This window comes from Cornus florida, unplaced genomic scaffold (assembly GCF_030987335.1).
Source record: "Cornus florida cultivar Cherokee Brave unplaced genomic scaffold, ASM3098733v1 CherokeeBrave_3.0.0_Hap2_Chr05, whole genome shotgun sequence".
NCBI classification, from domain to species: Eukaryota; Viridiplantae; Streptophyta; class Magnoliopsida; order Cornales; family Cornaceae; genus Cornus; species Cornus florida.
Window position 1 is genome coordinate 13428702 of NW_026775575.1, and position 17359 is coordinate 13446060.

At 41.7% G+C, this 17359-nt stretch overlaps 1 long non-coding RNA gene across 3 annotated transcripts in view; it reads right to left on the reverse strand.

The window, feature by feature from the left end:
* The window catches only part of LOC132306127 (uncharacterized), a 39449-nt gene extending 22416 nt beyond the window's left edge, over positions 1-17033 (reverse strand). For 2 of the 3 annotated variants that reach the window (XR_009481828.1, XR_009481829.1), the window contains exons 1-5: positions 16779-17033; positions 16574-16669; positions 16268-16345; positions 7500-7627; positions 1864-1951 (exon numbers count right to left, since the gene is read on the reverse strand). This is a non-coding gene — a long non-coding RNA (uncharacterized LOC132306127). Of the gene's footprint in view, positions 1-1863; positions 1952-2052; positions 2103-7499; positions 7628-16267; positions 16346-16573; positions 16670-16778 lie in introns of all 3 variants that reach the window. The other variant, XR_009481827.1, reaches the window with a different exon arrangement.
* Between the last annotated feature and the right edge of the window lie 326 nt (positions 17034-17359).

The window sequence follows — 17359 nt, forward strand, 5'->3', positions numbered from 1 at the left end:
GTGGCATCCCAATCAACCTAAGAAAACTAAGGAAATAACTGGCAAAACTGATATTGATCTATTCCTCCCCAAGGAAAAAAGAATACAGAGGCCCAGACTCACTCACTGAACAGCAGCACAACTACTGAAAAAACCAAGGAGATACAAGGGAAGCGATAGGGAAGGTCATTGAGATTGGAATTTCTCTTTCCTCGCCAAGGATTCCCCCTCGTGCTCACTGCTAGCAGTAACAACATAACCTGCTCCAAACCATAGTTGTTAAAGGCTCAAGGCGCACAAAAACGCAAAGGCCTCCTGGAGCCTGAGGCGCAAGGCGCAAGGCGAGGCGCACGCCCGACTGAAGCAAGGCGCACGTTAAAAAAAAAAAAAAAAAAAAAAAAAAAAAAAAAAAAAAAAAAAACCTATATATAAAGATTCAAAAGTCAACTAAATCAATTACTTAAGTTGAATATTCAACATAAAGATGCCAAAGCCAACTAAATCAAGTATTTGAGTTCAACAGTAAATAATTAAACATAATAATATAAAGATGCAAAAGTCAACTAATGAGAATTATGAGATAAAACTAAAACAAACATAGACAATAAAATACTAGGCATCTTTTAAAGTACAAACTACATTCAAATTCAAGATAACAAAATAAATTCATGTCAATTATTGGTGTTGTAACAAAATAAACCAGATTTCAATTAACAAAACCAGATTTCATGTCAATTAGCAAAACCAGATTTCAATTTCAAAGCAATATTAACATTTCAATTAAAAAAAAATACAGAGCTGCAGTCCAGTTCCAAACTTCCAGTTCAGTTCATAAAAAAAGAAAAGAAGACAGAGAGTTGCAGTCCAGTTCCAAACTTCCAGTTCAATTCATTAAAAAAAAAAAAAAAAAAAAAAAAAAAGAGGGAAAAGAAGACACAGAGCTGCAGTCTAGTTCCAAACTTACAGTTCAGTTCAAAAGAGAAAAGAAACGAAGACACATATTTCATTAAAAAAAAAATATTAAAAAAAAAAACTGTGCACAGAGAAAGTTTGCTATAAAGAAGAAAAAGAAGAAGAATCTGCTAAAGAAGAGAGAATAATCTGCCGAAGAAGAGAGAAAAAAAGAGAGAAGAAAAAAAAGAGAAGAGAAAAAAAGAGAGAAGAAGAAGAAGAATCTGCAGAAGAAGAAGAATCTGCCGAAGAAGAGAGAAAAAAAGAGAGAAGAAGAAGAAGAAGAAGAAGAGAGAAAAAAAGAGAGAAGAATCTGCAGAAGAAGAGAGTAGAATATGCCGAAGAGAGAGAAAAGAAGAGAGAAGAAGGAGAGAAAAGTAACTTACCTGGATTCGGATTGTGATTCGTGAGAGAGTCGGCAGATTCAGATCGTGTCTTTGCTTCAAGCCTTCAAATCGCAAGCCTCTGTCTTTCTCTTTGCTTCAAAGTTTCTCAGCCCTAACCGACTCACTTCACTTTTGCACTTTCCTTTTGCGTTTATTTATTCTTTTATTTTAGTAAAGTTGTCTAAAAAGTATAATAAACAAATAATAAATAATAAACAAACAGCAAATAATAACAAAATACTAACAAATTAAAGGAGGCGGGCCTTTTTTACGCCCGGGGCCTCTCGCCTCTTATGTAAAGGCGCACGCCTGCTCAAAGGGCATCGCCTTATGCATACAAAGGCGCAGGACTTGCGCCTGTAGGCGCCTTGCGCCTCGGGCGTGCGCCTTCGGCGCTTTTGACAACTATGCTCCAACCTAAGCTTTGGTAACTCCCCTTTTGAGAGAGATCATGCAGGTGTCATGTCAAATAAAATAAATAAATATATATATATATATATATAGAGAGAGAGAGAGAGAGATCATGCAGGTGTCACGTCAAACTAACCAGCTGGCTCCTGACAAGATAAGGCAGTACATCTTGCCTTAAGCTTTGGTAACTCCCCTTTTGATCAAGAACTTCTCGTAGAGCAGATCTGCAAGAGATTCAAACAGTAGTGAGAAATAGACAAAGCAAAAACAATTTGAGATGACTGAAGGTAAAAAATACATGGAAGCAAAGAACGAAACTTCAAACCTCTTGAATGCATATAAATGAGCGTCCATCAGATGGGCACGAATTTCCATCTACACAAGGATGAAAAAGAGAGCCTGAGAACCAAGGGAAAATTTGTAATATTTTGGGGGATTTTCCAATTGGATGCTCATCTTTTTTTAAAGGAAAAGAAACAGAGAAAACAAGATAACTCAAAAGTCGGAGGAAAAGGAGAGGAAGTAGGAAAAGGTATGAATGGTTGAAAATTCTCAAATTGATGGTTAATATATTTCATCGGCAGGCAGATGCCAGGAAGAGAAAGGTAGAAAATAACTTTTCACAAAAGCATTCACAACTAATGAGGCATACAAACTAGGGGATGGGAAAAGAGTTCAATAAGCAAATGCAATTAAATGCTCTCAGTTACCCCTCCCAATGGCAAACAATACATCCCAAAGTAGGGGAAAAAATACAAGTAATGACAAGGGGAAAAAACCAACAGACAGAAAATTTTCAACTGTTGTTGCATCAGTTGTCACTCCAAGAGGACTTTTTCAGAAGTAAAATAACAGAGTGACACAAAGAAATCCATTTACCTGGCCTACTGCCCGGAGAATGCTCTTTTGAACTCTAACATCTTTCTCGACTTCAGCTCCTATCAAGAGTAACACATGATGCAAAGTAACGGAACATTTCAGATTACATGTCTAATTTTAGAAATTAGAGAACCTCCAATATACAGTAGAAACTGTCTCATGGCGTCCAGCCCTATAATATTGTATCGTCCTGGTTTCTTGGCTTTGTCCTTTCCTCCAGAGGAACCCGTATCTGATGGTCCAGTGACAGGAGCAGAGTAGAGCACTGAAGTAACCACTGCATCATGTCGTCTATGGGTGGCCACCACTGCCCCAGGAGGAACATCACAAACAAGATCACCACTCACAACCTGCATAAGCATAAAGAACTAATAGTTGTAGTAGAATAACCCTTCACCACCCTCCTCTTATTCGGGTCATTAAGACCACGAACATTCCAAGTAATAATTCGTAGCTTCATTAACAACCAGATAAGAGTAACTCCCCTCCCCCCTTCTTTAAACTCCTACTTCTGGTCCTCCCCCTTTCCTTCACCACCCCTTTCTTCCCTTCATAATTAACTTCAGAAATCAGATTCTTGATCTCCTGTGCCCCCTTCCAATACAATAGAGGCCTAGCATTTACCTCAGCGGTCACAGCAATCTCTCTTCCTTCCACTATATCATGAAGGATAGATAAAGTCTTATCATTATTACCCTCTGATTAGACACCCAACAGCTCGCTAGTGGCTCCTATATTATCAATCACCCAGTCCTTTCCCATATCTGCAGAAGAATCAGGTTGCAAAACAGCCAGGGGTTCCACATTTGCACATTCATCCTCCAACCAAGGGGCTAGCTCATTAGAGTAAACCTGTTGGATAGAACTGAGGTCATCATCGTCTTCAACATCTCCCCCATTATCAAACACCGAACCTGTGACATAGTCTTCTACTCCATTAGCCAAATATCTAACAGGTGCATTTTCCTCTGTCCCTGTAGTTGGCAAACAGTAAGACCTTCCAAAGCTACACGCAAAAGACTAACCGATTCATTCTCCGCATCCCCTTCAGAAGGCAAGCGAAGGCCTTTTAAGGCTACATGCAAACGGAGTTCTTTAAACAGAGCCAAAGCCTCAGCATTAGATAACTGAAAATGAAGATCCCTCCCCACACAAACCGTAACCCCCTCAGATGAATCCTTAACTGCGCATTCCCCTGGATCATCATTCCCTGAATCAGAATAGAAAGCAGTCCTTCCTTCCGTATTCAATCCAACCTCAACTTCAGGTTGGTTTGTTTGCAAGAAACCAAGTTGGCATCCATTTCTGACGGGGTGGTAAAAAGTTTGTGGGGAGGAAGATTTGTGGAATGGGAGGCTTTGGATGCTATAGGTTCTTCGGGTGGAATTTTAATTATGTGGGATAGCAAATGGTCGTCTAGAATGGATGTGTGGATGGGGAGATTTTCTGTTTCCTGTGAGTTTAAAATGGAAGAGAATGATTTCAGATGGGTCTTTTCTAGGGTCTATGGACCGCTTGTTGATAATGATAGACCTATTTTTTGGGAGGAGCTAAGCCATGTTCAAGGAATGTGGCCTCTCCCTTGGTGTCTGGGTGGGGACTTCAATTCTGTTAGGTCCCCGTCAGAGAGGTCTATTGAGGGAAGGAGGTCTTTAGATGTCAGTTTTCTGACTTCATTGATGAGCATCTTCTCATTGATCTACCAATGGAAGGCGCAACCTTTACTTGGTCTAGTGGCAGGGATCCAGTTACTCTCTCAAGACTAGACAGATTTCTGATCTCTGGGAAGTGAGAAGAAAATTTCCCGGATGTTGTTCAGGCGGTCTTAGCAAGGGTTGTTTCAGACCATGTTCCTCTGGTCTTGGGTTGTGGAGGTTTGTGTTCTCGTAGAACCCCGTTTCAATTTGAGAATATGTGGTTGAGATCGGAAGATTTCCAAGGGAAAGTTCAATCTTGGTGGGACGGAGCGTTGGTTATTGGAGCACCCAGCTTCATATTAACACAGAAGTTAAGAGCTCTCAAATTCAATCTGAAGCAGTGGAATAAGGATGTTTTGGGGAATCTCGAATGGAGAAAGAACAGAGCCCTTGCTGAAATTTCTGAGATTGATCGTCTTGAAGAGGCGGGTGGAGTTATGGAGTCTCTTTACACTAGGAGAACTTCCTGTCAGGCAGCTCTTGCTGAGATTGCTAGTATAAAAGAGATTTCGTGGAGTCAAAAATCTCGGGCTCTTTGGTTGAAAGAGAGGGATCGTAACACAATTTTTTCACAGATTAGCTAATGCTCATAGAAGGAGTAATCACATTGGACGCATTCGGGGTGGAAGGGAGCTGTGGAGGGAGGAAAAAGTGCGTAATAAGATAGTTTCTCTTTATCAGAAGCTTTACACAGAACCTTTAGGTTGGAGACCCAAACTTGATGGACTCCCTTTTGAGGATATCTTTGAGTTGGGGAGAGATGGGTTAGAGCTTCCTTTCACTGAAGAAGAAGTTCTAAAAGCCTTGTCAAGTTGTAATGGGGATAAAGCGCCGGGGCCTGATGGGTTTACTTTGCGTTTTTTGATGGAAAGCTGGACGGTTGTGAAAGGTGAGGTGATGGGTACCTTTCAGGAGTTTCATACTTCTGGTGTCTTTGAGAAGTCGCTAAATGCATCATTTATTACCCTCATCCCAAAGAAAGGAAGCGCTTCTAACATTAAGGATTTTTGTCCTATCAGTTTGGTGGGTTGTATTTACAAACTTATTGTTAAGGTGCTTGCTCAAAGGATGAAAGAAGTTATGGATGGGATTAGCTCAGACTCCCAGAATGCGTTTGTTGGAGGTAGGCAAATTCTTGATTCAGTTCTTATTGCAGGCGAATGTGTGGATTCAAGATTGCGCAGTGGTGTTCCCGGAGTTCTATGCAAACTTGATATTGAGAAAGCTTATGATCATGTTAATTGGAATTTTCTCCTCTATTTGCTACAAAGAATGGGGTTAGGAAGCAAGTGGAGGAAATAGATTGAGACATGTCTTTCGTCTGTAAGTTTTCAATTCTTGTGAATGGTTCTCCTGCTAGTTTTTTTTGGGTGTTCTCGGGGAATAAGACAAGGTAATCCATTGTCATCTTTCCTCTTTCTTATTGTCATGGAGGGCCTTAGCAAACTTATGCGTAGGGCAGAGAATCTTGGGCTCATTAAGGGATTCAGAGTGGGAAGAGATATTGACCATCAGGTGGAGATTTCTCATTTGCTATTTGCAGATGACACTTTGGTTTTTTGTGATGCAAATGTGTCTCAACTTAGATATTGAGGTGCATTCTAGCATGTTTTCAGGCGGTTTTCGGGCTAAAGGTTAACGTGGCTAAGAGTGAGCTTGTCTGGATTGGGAATGTTCAGGATATCTCTTATTTGGTTGCAGTACTTGGTTGCAAGGTTAGTTCCTTTCCTATTCCTTATTTGGGTTTGCCTTTAGGGGTCTCCTCAAGGTTAGTGGGGAGTTGGGACTCTGTTCTCGACGGGTATGTAAAGAGGTTGGCAGAATGGAAAAAGCAATATTTGTTAAAGGGGGGCAAAATATCTCTTATTAAGAGCACTTTATCTAGTCTTCCCATATATTTTCTTTCTATGTTCCAAATTCCTTGCTCCGTTGCTGAAAGGATTGAAAAAATTCAAAGGGATTTTCTTTGGGGCGGAAGGGGAGAAGAGTTCAAGTATCACCTTGTCAGATGGGAGCGAGTTTGCAAGCCTATGAAGTTGGGTGGTCTTGGTATTAGACGATTGATTCCTTTTAATCAAGCTCTGTTGGGCAAATGGTTGTGGAAGTTCAGAAAGGAAAGGCAACGTCCTTGGCGAAGGCTAGTATCGTGTCGGTATGGGGAAGACGTTGGCAGTTGGACTACACGCCCGGTTTATATTACGGGAGGAGTTGGGGCTTAGAAATTCATTCAGAAGGGTTGGGATGCTTTTTCTTCTCATATTAGATTCAAAGTTCGCGATGGTAGATGCGTCCGTTTCTGGGAAGATCTTTGGTGTGGGGATCAGCTATTAACTCGCACATTTCCCAGATTATACAGTATTGCAGTTGACAAACATGCTTACGTGGTTGACTGTTATCGGCTTGATAATAGTGGAATTACGTGGAATGTGCACTTTAGGCGGTCATTTCAGGACTAGGAGTTGAACAAGGTGAGTTTTTTTCTGGACCAATTGTATCAGCAAGAAGGAATTGGTAGGGGGCATGATAATTTGATATGGATTCCCTCTTCTCACGGTCGTTTTGAAGTAAGATCTTTGTTCTTATGTCTGTCTAATTTTGTTAGCTTTGTCTTCCCTTGGAAAACTATATGGCGCTCTTCGGCACCTAGTAGGGTGGCATTCTTTGTGTGGACAGCTTTGTGGGGTCAGATTCTGACGATTGATAATTTGAGGAAGAGAGGAAATTGTATTGTTAATTGGTGCTGCCTTTGTAAGCAAGATGGAGAATATGTTAATCATCTTCTAATGCATTGCCCAGTGGCATACGATTGTTGGAATCTTATTCTTGGATTGTTTGGCATGTGTTGGGTAATGCCACGTTCTACTAAGGATTTGATTTATGCCTGGAGAGGATGTCGCGTGAGCAGAGGTGTGCGCAATTTCTGGAGAAATGTCCCACATTGCGTATGGTGGAGCATTTGGAAGGAGATAAATAATAGAATGTTTGAAGGAAAAGAGTTGTCTACAGCAACACTAAAACTTGTTATTATGCGCTCTCTCTTTAGTTATGTGAAGAGGAGTTCTTGCTCTTCTTCTGATGCTTTAATTTCTTTTCTGGATTCTTTGGGGCCTTAGTCCCCGATTATTGTTTTAGGGACGCGTTCCCCTTTTGAACGCCTTTTTAATCTATTATTACTTATCAAAAAAAAAAGAATAACCTTTTTTTTTCTTGAACTCAAACACTGTAGAAGATGAGAACTCCAACCAAGATATCGTTTGCAGTCAGATGACCTGCAATGGCCCGAAGAGCACCAGCAGTTCCAACATCCTCAGGGACAGCAGCTACCTGCAAACATATAAAACTGAACTTAAACTCTTTCTTAGAAGAACTTGGGAGTTTCATAGTGATGAAGCGTCCTCAATTATTAACAATGAATAATTGCACAACATAATATGAATGAGGCACATGCTGCCAGCTCTAAGAAAGGGTTGCACAGTGTGTGTGTGTGAGAGAGAGAGAGAGAGAGACGGAGATTAATTTTGGGTAACTTATGAATCTGCATAAAAAAATAATAATAAAAAATAAAAATAAAAAAAATTGAGCTTCTTGTGCTCCTCACGAAGAGGAATGAGAGTTCTGTTAAACAAAACAAATTCCAAATTCTACATTTTCCATAAAGACAACACAGAAGTTGCTTGCCAATACTCCCCTGATATTGAGACATCTAACATCTAGCTATCTAGGACAATTACTATGTTTATATTATAATCCACCACATTTTTCTTTAATAAACGTCACTTGCAGCATAAGTTAAGCACTTTATAAGAATAATATTATTCTTATAGATCTGCTAGATCTGCAAATCCGTATAGAGGCCCATCGATTTTCCTGGATGATGATTCGGTACGAAAAAGAAGAGAAGATCTTCGATCGTGTCTGGTTGGGAAATTTGACAAAGAAGTAGGTGACGGGGCTCAGATTGCAGCTTGGGCCGAGCGTACTTGGAAGATCTCCGCAGGAGTGACGGTCTCAACTCTACCGGATTCTTTGTTGCTTTTCCGGTTTCCCTCATCGACGGAAGCCTCTCGTGTTCTTAAAGGGGGTCGCCGTGACTGGTGTACGGCATCTCTTTGTTTGGAGGCTTGGAGCTTTAGGGTTGGGTGCTCGGAAGTGTTGAAAGAGAAGGGGCTGAAGAAGGTGACGCTGTACGGTCTTCCTCTCCATCTCTGGTGTCATGCTTTGTTCGTGACAGTTGGTGATCTTTGTGGTGGGTTTATTTGGGTGGAAGCTGATGAAGCTTTGGACGCTGAAAGAATCCGTATTACAGTCGCTGATGGTCGGGTTTGCCCTCCGTTTGTGTTCATTCACAATGATCAGTTTTGCTATAAGGTGTTTATTTGGGAGGAGAAGCCTCCTGAGCTTGTTCCAACGACAGATAGCTTGGAAGGGGGTGATGGTTTGCACTTGCTTAAGGAGAAAGAATGGCTGCGGTGGGAATCCATGGGGAAAAAAGAAATGGCAGAATTCCAGGTATGGAAAGAATGGAGGGACACACTTTGGATTCGTAATTCGGAGTGCTTTAAACGGATCTTCAATCAGAAGCGGAAGGAAGGGCTTCCTTTTTTGCAGAATCGCCGTCGGAATGGTGGGCTTCGAATGATGCAGTGGGGCGGAGGTTTCGCCGGATTTGGTCGTCGGACTTTTGTGTAGCAACGGGATCAATCAAGATGAAGAGGTGGTTTCCCCGCACATCAGGCGCGTGGGAGAGAGAGGTTTTCAGAGCGTCCACGTGGTTGGCGCTTAGGATTTGTCCGTTCCCAATGGAGACCAGCTGTCCCCACGGTCAATTCAAATTTCACTTCAAATTTGGCTTCCCATTCAGTTGGGCCTGTTGGAAGGCTTGGTGTCGAGGCTACTATCTCTTGCAATGGTGGGCCTAAGTCTGTTGGGCCGCTTGTTGGGCCTGAAAGGCCTATTTCAGTTTCTAAGAGACCTAGTTCTGTTTCTTTGGGATCTGAATGTGATGTGCAAGTTCCTTGTGCTGTGGTTGGTGGGCTGAGCGTCCAGTCTTCTAAAGAAGTTAATGTTGACGGGTCTGCGGGATTAAAAGGTGGGCCGAGTTGTGGATCTGGGCCGGTGTCTAACAGGTTTGAGCCCTTGCCCTCCTTGCGAGATGATAGAGCTCCTTGTGTTGCTGGGTCGATGAAAACGAGAACGAATGTTGATCGGCGAGTGAAGGTTCCGGTCCTAAGACGTCGGTTGCCGAAGAAAAAGGTGATCCTTCCCGCTTTTCGTAAGAAATGGTCACGAAAGGATAAGCAAAAATGGGTGGTATCTTCACAATCCGGTTTTGAATCGGGTATGTTTTCAGCTCCTTCTTGTTCTTCTCCTACTAAACCGTGTTTCTCTTCTTCTTCTTCTCCTTTTTTTGGGGGAGTCGACAATGTCTTTGGAACGGGTGAAGGGTGGGACAGCTTCTGCTTCGTTCTCTAAAGAATCGGAGGGTGAGAGGGACTCCGTTCTTGTGGACAGACAGGATGGTGATTCTGGGTTTAGACTTGGTTTCTCTCGGTGAGGTGAAGGTTCGTGCGAGGGAGTTACAGTTTGTGTTGGTCGGGATGTGAAGGTGAAGCTTGATGATGATACGGCTGTCTTTCTGTTGAAGGAGATATGGGACCATTTGGCGTCGAAAGGCTTTCTTGGTGATTCAGGAGGAGTTTTGACAGAGGAGGAGCCTGTTTCACAGTTTTGCTCGCATTCCTCTTCTGTTCTTGATGATTGGGAGGGAGCTGCAGGTTCTTCTTTGGATGGTGACTCGGGCATGATTCCATGGGAAGACTTGGAACAAGCAATGAATTTGGCTGTTCCTTTGGCTGTTGTTCTTCTTGGGGGTAATTGGGTTAGCAACTCGAATGTTGTCGGAGTGAATGATCTTGAGAAGGAGTGGGTAAGGGAGAAGGGATTGGAAGTGGGTCCTTTGTTGGGGGTTTCTTTTGAGGGTAGAGTGGATGAGGCACTGTGTTTGTTTAATGATGTCCTCAATTCTCATTTTCAGGTAAAAGCAGGTGGTAAGATAAGGTTGCAGGAGGAGAGAGGGGAGACAGTGATGCAAAGCCCCAATGACTTTATCACGTATGAAAGGAGAAATAGGGGGTCCAGATCAGGAGGGAGAGGTGGTGGAAGGAAGGGAGGGTTTGCTTTCTAAAGTGTTTCCCTATGAAGTTACAAATTCTTTTATGGAATGTCCGGGGTCTCAATGATCCGGTTAGGAGGAAAGTGGTGAAGTCGGTTATTCGTAAAGGTCGGGGTCATGTGGTATGTCTCCAAGAGACCAAACTTTCTTCGATGTCTGATAGGATTGTGAGGAGTTTTTGGGCTGGGAGATTTGTGGAGTGGATTGCTTTGGAAGCTATTAGTTCCTCGGGGGGCATCTTGATCATATGGGATTACAGAGAGGTGTCTAAAGTAGAGGCTCAGGTGGGGCGCTTCTCTATTTCTTGTGTTCTTGCTTTGGTTGAGGATGGTTTTAATTGGGTCTTTTCAGGTGTTTATGGTCCTTCGGAGGATGGTGTGCACCACTTGCTTTGGGAGGAGTTGGGGGAGATTAGAAGTCGATGGTGTTTGCCTTGGTGTATTGGTGGGGACTTCAATGTGGTTCGCTCTCCTTTTGAGAGGTCAACGGGTGGTAGGTGGACGTCTGATATGGTGGCTTTCTCGGAGTTTATTGATGAATTCGGGTTGGTTGATTTGCCTTTGGTTGGAGGGCCGTTTACTTGGTCCAGTGACCGTACCCCTCCTACCCTTTCCCGGATTGACAGATTCCTTGTGTCGGGGGAGTGGGAGGAGAGGTTCTCGGAAGTTATTTAAGCATCGTTGCCTCATCCTATCTCTGACCATGTTCCGTTGTTGTTGGATTGTGGCGGGTTGTGCAGTAGACAATCTCCTTTCAGATTTGAGAATATGTGGTTGCGGGCTGAGGGCTTTCTTGAGCGGGTTCGTCTTTAGTGGGAGGGGTATGGTGTGGTGGGTACCCCTAGTCATCTGCTAGCAGGCAAATTACGTCTTTTAAAGGAGAATCTTAAGACTTGGAATAAAGAGGTCTTTAGGAATCTGGAATGGAGAAAAAATCGGGTTCTTACGGAGATTGCGGCTATTGACTGTATAGAGGGTCAAGGGGATTTGGTGGAAGCTTTGAAGCTTAGGAGGGCAGACTGCAAGGCCGAGTTTTCTGAGATTGCTATCATAGAGGAGATCTCATGGAGGCAAAAATCTCGAGCCTTATGGCTCAAGGAGGGGGATAGAAACACGAAATTTTTCCACAGATTGGCCAATGCTCATAAAAGAGGAAATCACATAGGGAGGATTCGGGTTGAGGGGGTTACTCTTTGTAAGGAGGAGGACATCTGCAAAGGAATTTCAGAGTTCTTTGAGAAGTTGTTCTTTGAGACTGTTGAGTGGAGACCTTTGCTTGAAGGGTTGCAGTTTGCCTCTATTTCTGAGGAGGAGTGCTTGGGTTTGGAGGTGCCTTTTTCTGAGGAGGAAGTGCTGATTGCTTTGAAGAGCTGCAATGGGGATAAGGCCCCAGGTCCAGATGGTTTCACCATGAGGTTTCTTCTTGATTGCTAAGGGGTGGTTAAAGGAGAGGTGATGGGCACTTTCCATGCTTACCATTCTCGGGGATTTTTTTAGAAAAGCTTGAATGCCACGTTCATCGCTCTCATTCCGAAAAAGGGGGGGGCATTGGATGTGAGGGATTTTCGCCCTATTAGTTTGGTGGGTTGTATCTACAAGTTGATTGCCAAAGTGCTCTCTTCTAGATTGAGGAAAGTTTTGGATGGTATCATTTCGGAATCTCAAAATGCTTTTGTAGGAGGCCGTCAGATTTTGGATTCAGTCCTTATTGCTAGTGAGTGTGTGGACTACAGATTGTGTAGTGGGGTCCCGGGTGTTCTTTGTAAGTTGGACATTGAGAAAGCGTATGACCATGTGAGTTAGAGCTTTCTTCTGTACTTGATGGAGAGGATGGGGTTCGGTGATAGGTGGAGGAGATGGATTCAGTTTTGTATTTCCAGTGCTCGCATTTCGGTCCTTGTTAATGGTGCTCCTACCGGTTTTTTCTCTAGCTCAAGGGGCTTGAGACAGGGGGATCCTCTCTCCCCCTTCTTGTTCTTGCTTGTGATGGAGGCCCTTAGTAGATTGATGCGAAGGGCTACTGATTTGGGTTTTGTGAGAGGCTTTCGGGTAGGCAGGGATGCTGTTTCCCAGTTGGAGATCTCTCATCTGATGTTTGCTGATGACACTCTGATTCTTTGTGATGCGAATGTGTCCCAGATTAGATATCTGAGATGTGTCTTGATTTGGTTCCAAGTCGTCTCTAGCCTTAAGGTGAATGTGGGCAAGAGCGTTTTGGTGCCTGCTGGGGAGGTTCCTGAGATTGAGACTTTTGCTGACATCCTTGGATGTCGAACTGCTGCTTTTCCCATTTCTTACTTAGGTTTGCCTCTGGGAGCTCCTTCGAGGTGTGTGGGGATTTGGGATCCAGTTGTGGATAGATTTGAGAGAAGGTTGGCAGGTTGGAAGAAGCAGTATCTTTCCAAGGGCGGCAGGGTCACTCTGATTAAGAGTACCCTCTCTAGCCTTCCCACTTATTTTATCTCTCTCTTTCAGATTCCATCTTCAGTTGCGGAGAGGATTGAGAGGTTGCAGCGTAATTTTCTATGGGGGAGCAGAGGTGAAGAGTTTAAGTTCCATTTGGTGAGATGGGATCAGGTATGCAGGCCTATTCAGAATGGTGGGCTGGGTCTTCGTAGATTGGTGCCCTTTAATAAGGCCCTTCTTGGAAAATGGTTGTGGAGGTTTGGTGTGGAGAGACATTGGCTTTGGAGGAGGGTTGTGGCTTGTCGTTTTGGAGAGATGAGAGGAGGGTGGAGCTCTTTGGAAGTTAGAAATCCTCGGAGGGTGGGAGTTTGGAAATTTATTCGGAAGGGTTGGGATGATTTTTCCAAGCACATTCGGTTTCGTCTTAGAGATGGGAGGAGGATTTGTTTTTGGGAGGATGTGTGGTGTGGTGATGCTCCTCTTGCTCTTGCCTTTCCTCAGCTTTACAGGATTGCTTCGGATAGGCAGGCCTTGGTGGTTAACTGTTATCATCTTGATAATGGGAGACTGGTTTGGGATGTTCGATTCAGGCGTGCCTTTCAGGATTGGGAGATTGATGAGCCAATTCGTCTCTTGGAGTTGTTATATCGCCAAAGGATTGTGGTGGAGGATTTGGATTGTTGGTATTGGGTCGCAAACTCCAAGGGGCATTTTAAGGTGAGGTCTTTCTTCAAGTGCCTCTCTTTTGATCCTGGAGTTCGTTTTCCTTGGAAGTCTGTTTGGCGTTCTAAGGCTCCTCTCAAAGTGGCTTTCTTTGTGTGGACTTCGGTTCTGGGTAGGATCTTAACCCAGGATAATTTGAGAAGGAGAAGCCAGGTGGTGGTCAATCGTTGTTATATGTGTCTTCGTGATGAGGAATCTGTGGATCACCTTCTTATTCATTGCTCTTTGGCTAGAGAGTGTTGGGATTTGATGCTTGGCTTATTTGGGTTTTATTGGGTTATGCCAGGATCTACTAGAGAGTTGATTGAGATGTGGAGAGGTTGCCATGCGGGGGCTCTCAGTCAGGATTCGTGGAGAGTTACGCCGCTTTGTGTGTGGTGGTGTATTTGGCTTGAAAGGAATAGGAGATACTTTGAAGGAAAGGCGATGTCGATTTCGGTGCTTAAATTCTCGATTATTTCAACTCTTTTTTGTTGGGTTTCAGGGAGAGATCATAGATCGTTGGGGGAAATTGTTGATTTTTTAGCCTCTATGAAGGCTTGAGTCCTTTGTGCTCTTTTGTATTTCCTTGGGTTTCACTCCCCTCTTGGGCGTCTTTTAATAATATTCTTTTATTTATCAAAAAAAATATTATTCCATCAGATGATGGTGGGAAAAAAAAAACACCCCTCCCCATTATTTAGTGAAAGCTATCAGCCACTATATATTAGAACTCCATTTGATTCATTAACGTTACTGGCTCTCTTGGGTTCTTTCTCTACCATCAGGATCAGGGTCCTGGCTTCCAACCAATACAGTCATTACAGATTAGAATTTCAAATTGATTTGGTACCGTTAAAAGCTCTCTTGGATTCTTTCTCTACCATCCGGGATCAGGTCCTTGCTTCAACCAATACACATGTGCATTGATATTGAAGTGACCATTTCCCCGTTCGTTGGAAGTAGAGAGACAAGATATTGATTTTTTCAAGAGTTAACAGCAATGACTCTACTAATGGGTGCTGGACGATCTAACACTTCAAATAAGTTGAGTGAAAGAGCTTTATTGTTCAATGAGAATAAGGGGACTCTCATTACAGCGCACCCATCACTTAATAGCATACTACGACAATCTAAATTTGATATTGGAGGTGCTATTGATACAGCATGACACATGGACTATAGAAAATAATCAGTCTAGATTTCACCATTGATTATCATTCTTGCCCTTCACACATGTATTTCCCTACTACTTGCACAGAAATGCTTCCCCCTGAACCCAAAGACCATTAATTCAATAATTTTTTTCATATAACTAAGAGATGGAGTTTGAGAAGGTAGATCTAGCAACCCTTTGATTATAAAACCAGAGAAGACATCTAAGAGATTTGTCCACGTCAAACAAAGATTAAAAGATGCACTTGTAACAAAGAGTGACAACATCAACATTTGAAGGTAGCGCAAGGTAAAAGGGAATACCAACAGCACCATGAGATGGTATGGAAAAAACACAGTAGTGTTCGGATTAACTTAAGCCTAAACTTAGACAGAGCGGAATGGCAAAAAAGCCCAAATAGTTGAGACAAGGTGAGTTGAGTATACGACAATCTATTCTCGATTCTTGTTGCGGAGTGCGGGGTCAATTCTTTGAAATAGATTTGGTTATGTGAGGATCCTATACGATGAGATTTTCTACGGGAGTTGAGGGTTGGCAAGAATCCCTTGAAAAGCTTAATGACACACAACAGCCCCTTTCAAAAGAATCATTTTCTACGGATTTTAGTTCTCAAAAAATCTCAACAATTAACAACCTAATGAAGAGGACGCAGTAATTAACTGATCCTGCATATGCAGAGGGGTGAGAAGATGTTCAATCATCTATTTGTGCATTGTCTAGTAATTAGATGTGCACATGGATCCATTAAAATCGTCAGTCCAATCCAAACTGTATGGTTTGGTTTAGTTTTGTCATCTGTGGATCAACGGTTCGATTTCAATTCCAAGATTAGCAGAACAGTTGAGATTGGTTCAGTTCATGGTTTAGATGTCACAAAAACCGAACCGAAAAACTTAAACATAAATATATTTGCTTTCATTTTATTACTTGATAAATTAGTTAACCATATGCTTACATAAAAAATATAAAATAAAAAAGAGGGCAGCCCAGTGCACAAAGGGAGGGTAAAATGTACGAACATCACCACCACACGCAGTGTGCCTTATATAAAGTTAAATAAAGGTTATATATATATATATATATATATATATATACATGTCCTTTAATCTTGATCCTCATTCTCATAAATATATTAACAAAATAGTTTTTCAGTTCTTGAAATGTATATATTATTGCTATGTTACTAGCATATTCTAGATATAGAAATGCAACATCAAGTAGGTAAATAGAGGAACTTTTTGTTTAGGTCATCAAAATTAGGTTTAAGTTAAACTAATTTAGTTTTATTAAAGATATTACAAAGTAAGCTTAATCCACTAAACTGGACCGAAACAAACCTTTCTTATATGGTTCTGATTGGTTTAATTTAAACAAACCTTTCTTATATGGTTCTGATTCAGTTCTTCCTAACTTCTAAAGAGTAAGAATTCCAGAAGTTACAATCATAGAGGTCAATCACCACTTGAGTAGCTTTAACAAGCCAATTCTCTAATATAGTTGATAGTTACCTCAACATGTAGACGATCAACATAAGCCCCCGAAATCCAAGCACCAACCTGAAGAGTTGCGTCTTGCCCTTCAACTACCTACACAGCACACCACTGAGCAAATCAAGAACCCCAATTTGCACAGAATCATAATTTTCCTTAACAAATCAAAAGTCATAGCATTAAAGACTCCTTTTGTAAATAAATAACAAATAAAAAAAAAATCAATCGATCACTCGCAAATTACAAAAACAAAAAACAAAATGGTTCCAGTGAAAACCAAACCGATAAGTAATTAGGGCACAGTAGAGAAAGAGAGAGACGTACAACAATGAGATCTTTGAAATTACTTTGTTCCAAAAGTTCGAGAACTTAGGAGAGGACCGGCCGGTTCGCCACAGGAAGTAGCGCTTTTGGAATCTCCTGTACAAATTTTCAGAAAATGTTATCCATACATATATATAGATATAGTAGTTACTAAGGTGTATATGTATATGTGCATTGGTTGTTTTTGAGGTTGAGAGGAGAAAACCTTGGAAACCAGAGGCACGAGATTTTTTGAAGCGGCGAGTACCACCACCTGAAAATCTATTTCTAGAGAGAGAGTGTGTGCGCGCGTTTGAGAGAGAGAGAAGGGGAGGAGCTACTGGGGTTTCAGGGGTTTCTCTCTCTGGGAAGTTTAAGCAATGGGAAGTTTAAGCTCTGGTAACGAGCGCAGGCACTTGTTATCCGATTCCAATGCTAAACTGTTGGGGCGATATTACGCAGGGGCTAAAAAACCCCTCTTGTTCATTCAAACTATCTACTAACCCTTTCCAGTATTAAAAAAACCCGATATAACATAAACTATACCATTAACTGTTAAATTCCTGGAAAGTGACAAGAATGCTCTTAATAGTATATTAATATTTATTTAAAAATTAAATATATTATTTATAAAATGACAAGAATACCTTAATAGTATATTAATATTTATTTAAATATAATTATAGTAATTATATATATAATTATATATAGTTATACATAATTTTAATTATAAACGCATAGATAATCAGTTAACCAATCCAATGCTCCAACAAAAAATTCAAGATTTTGAACAGCAGATAAAAAATC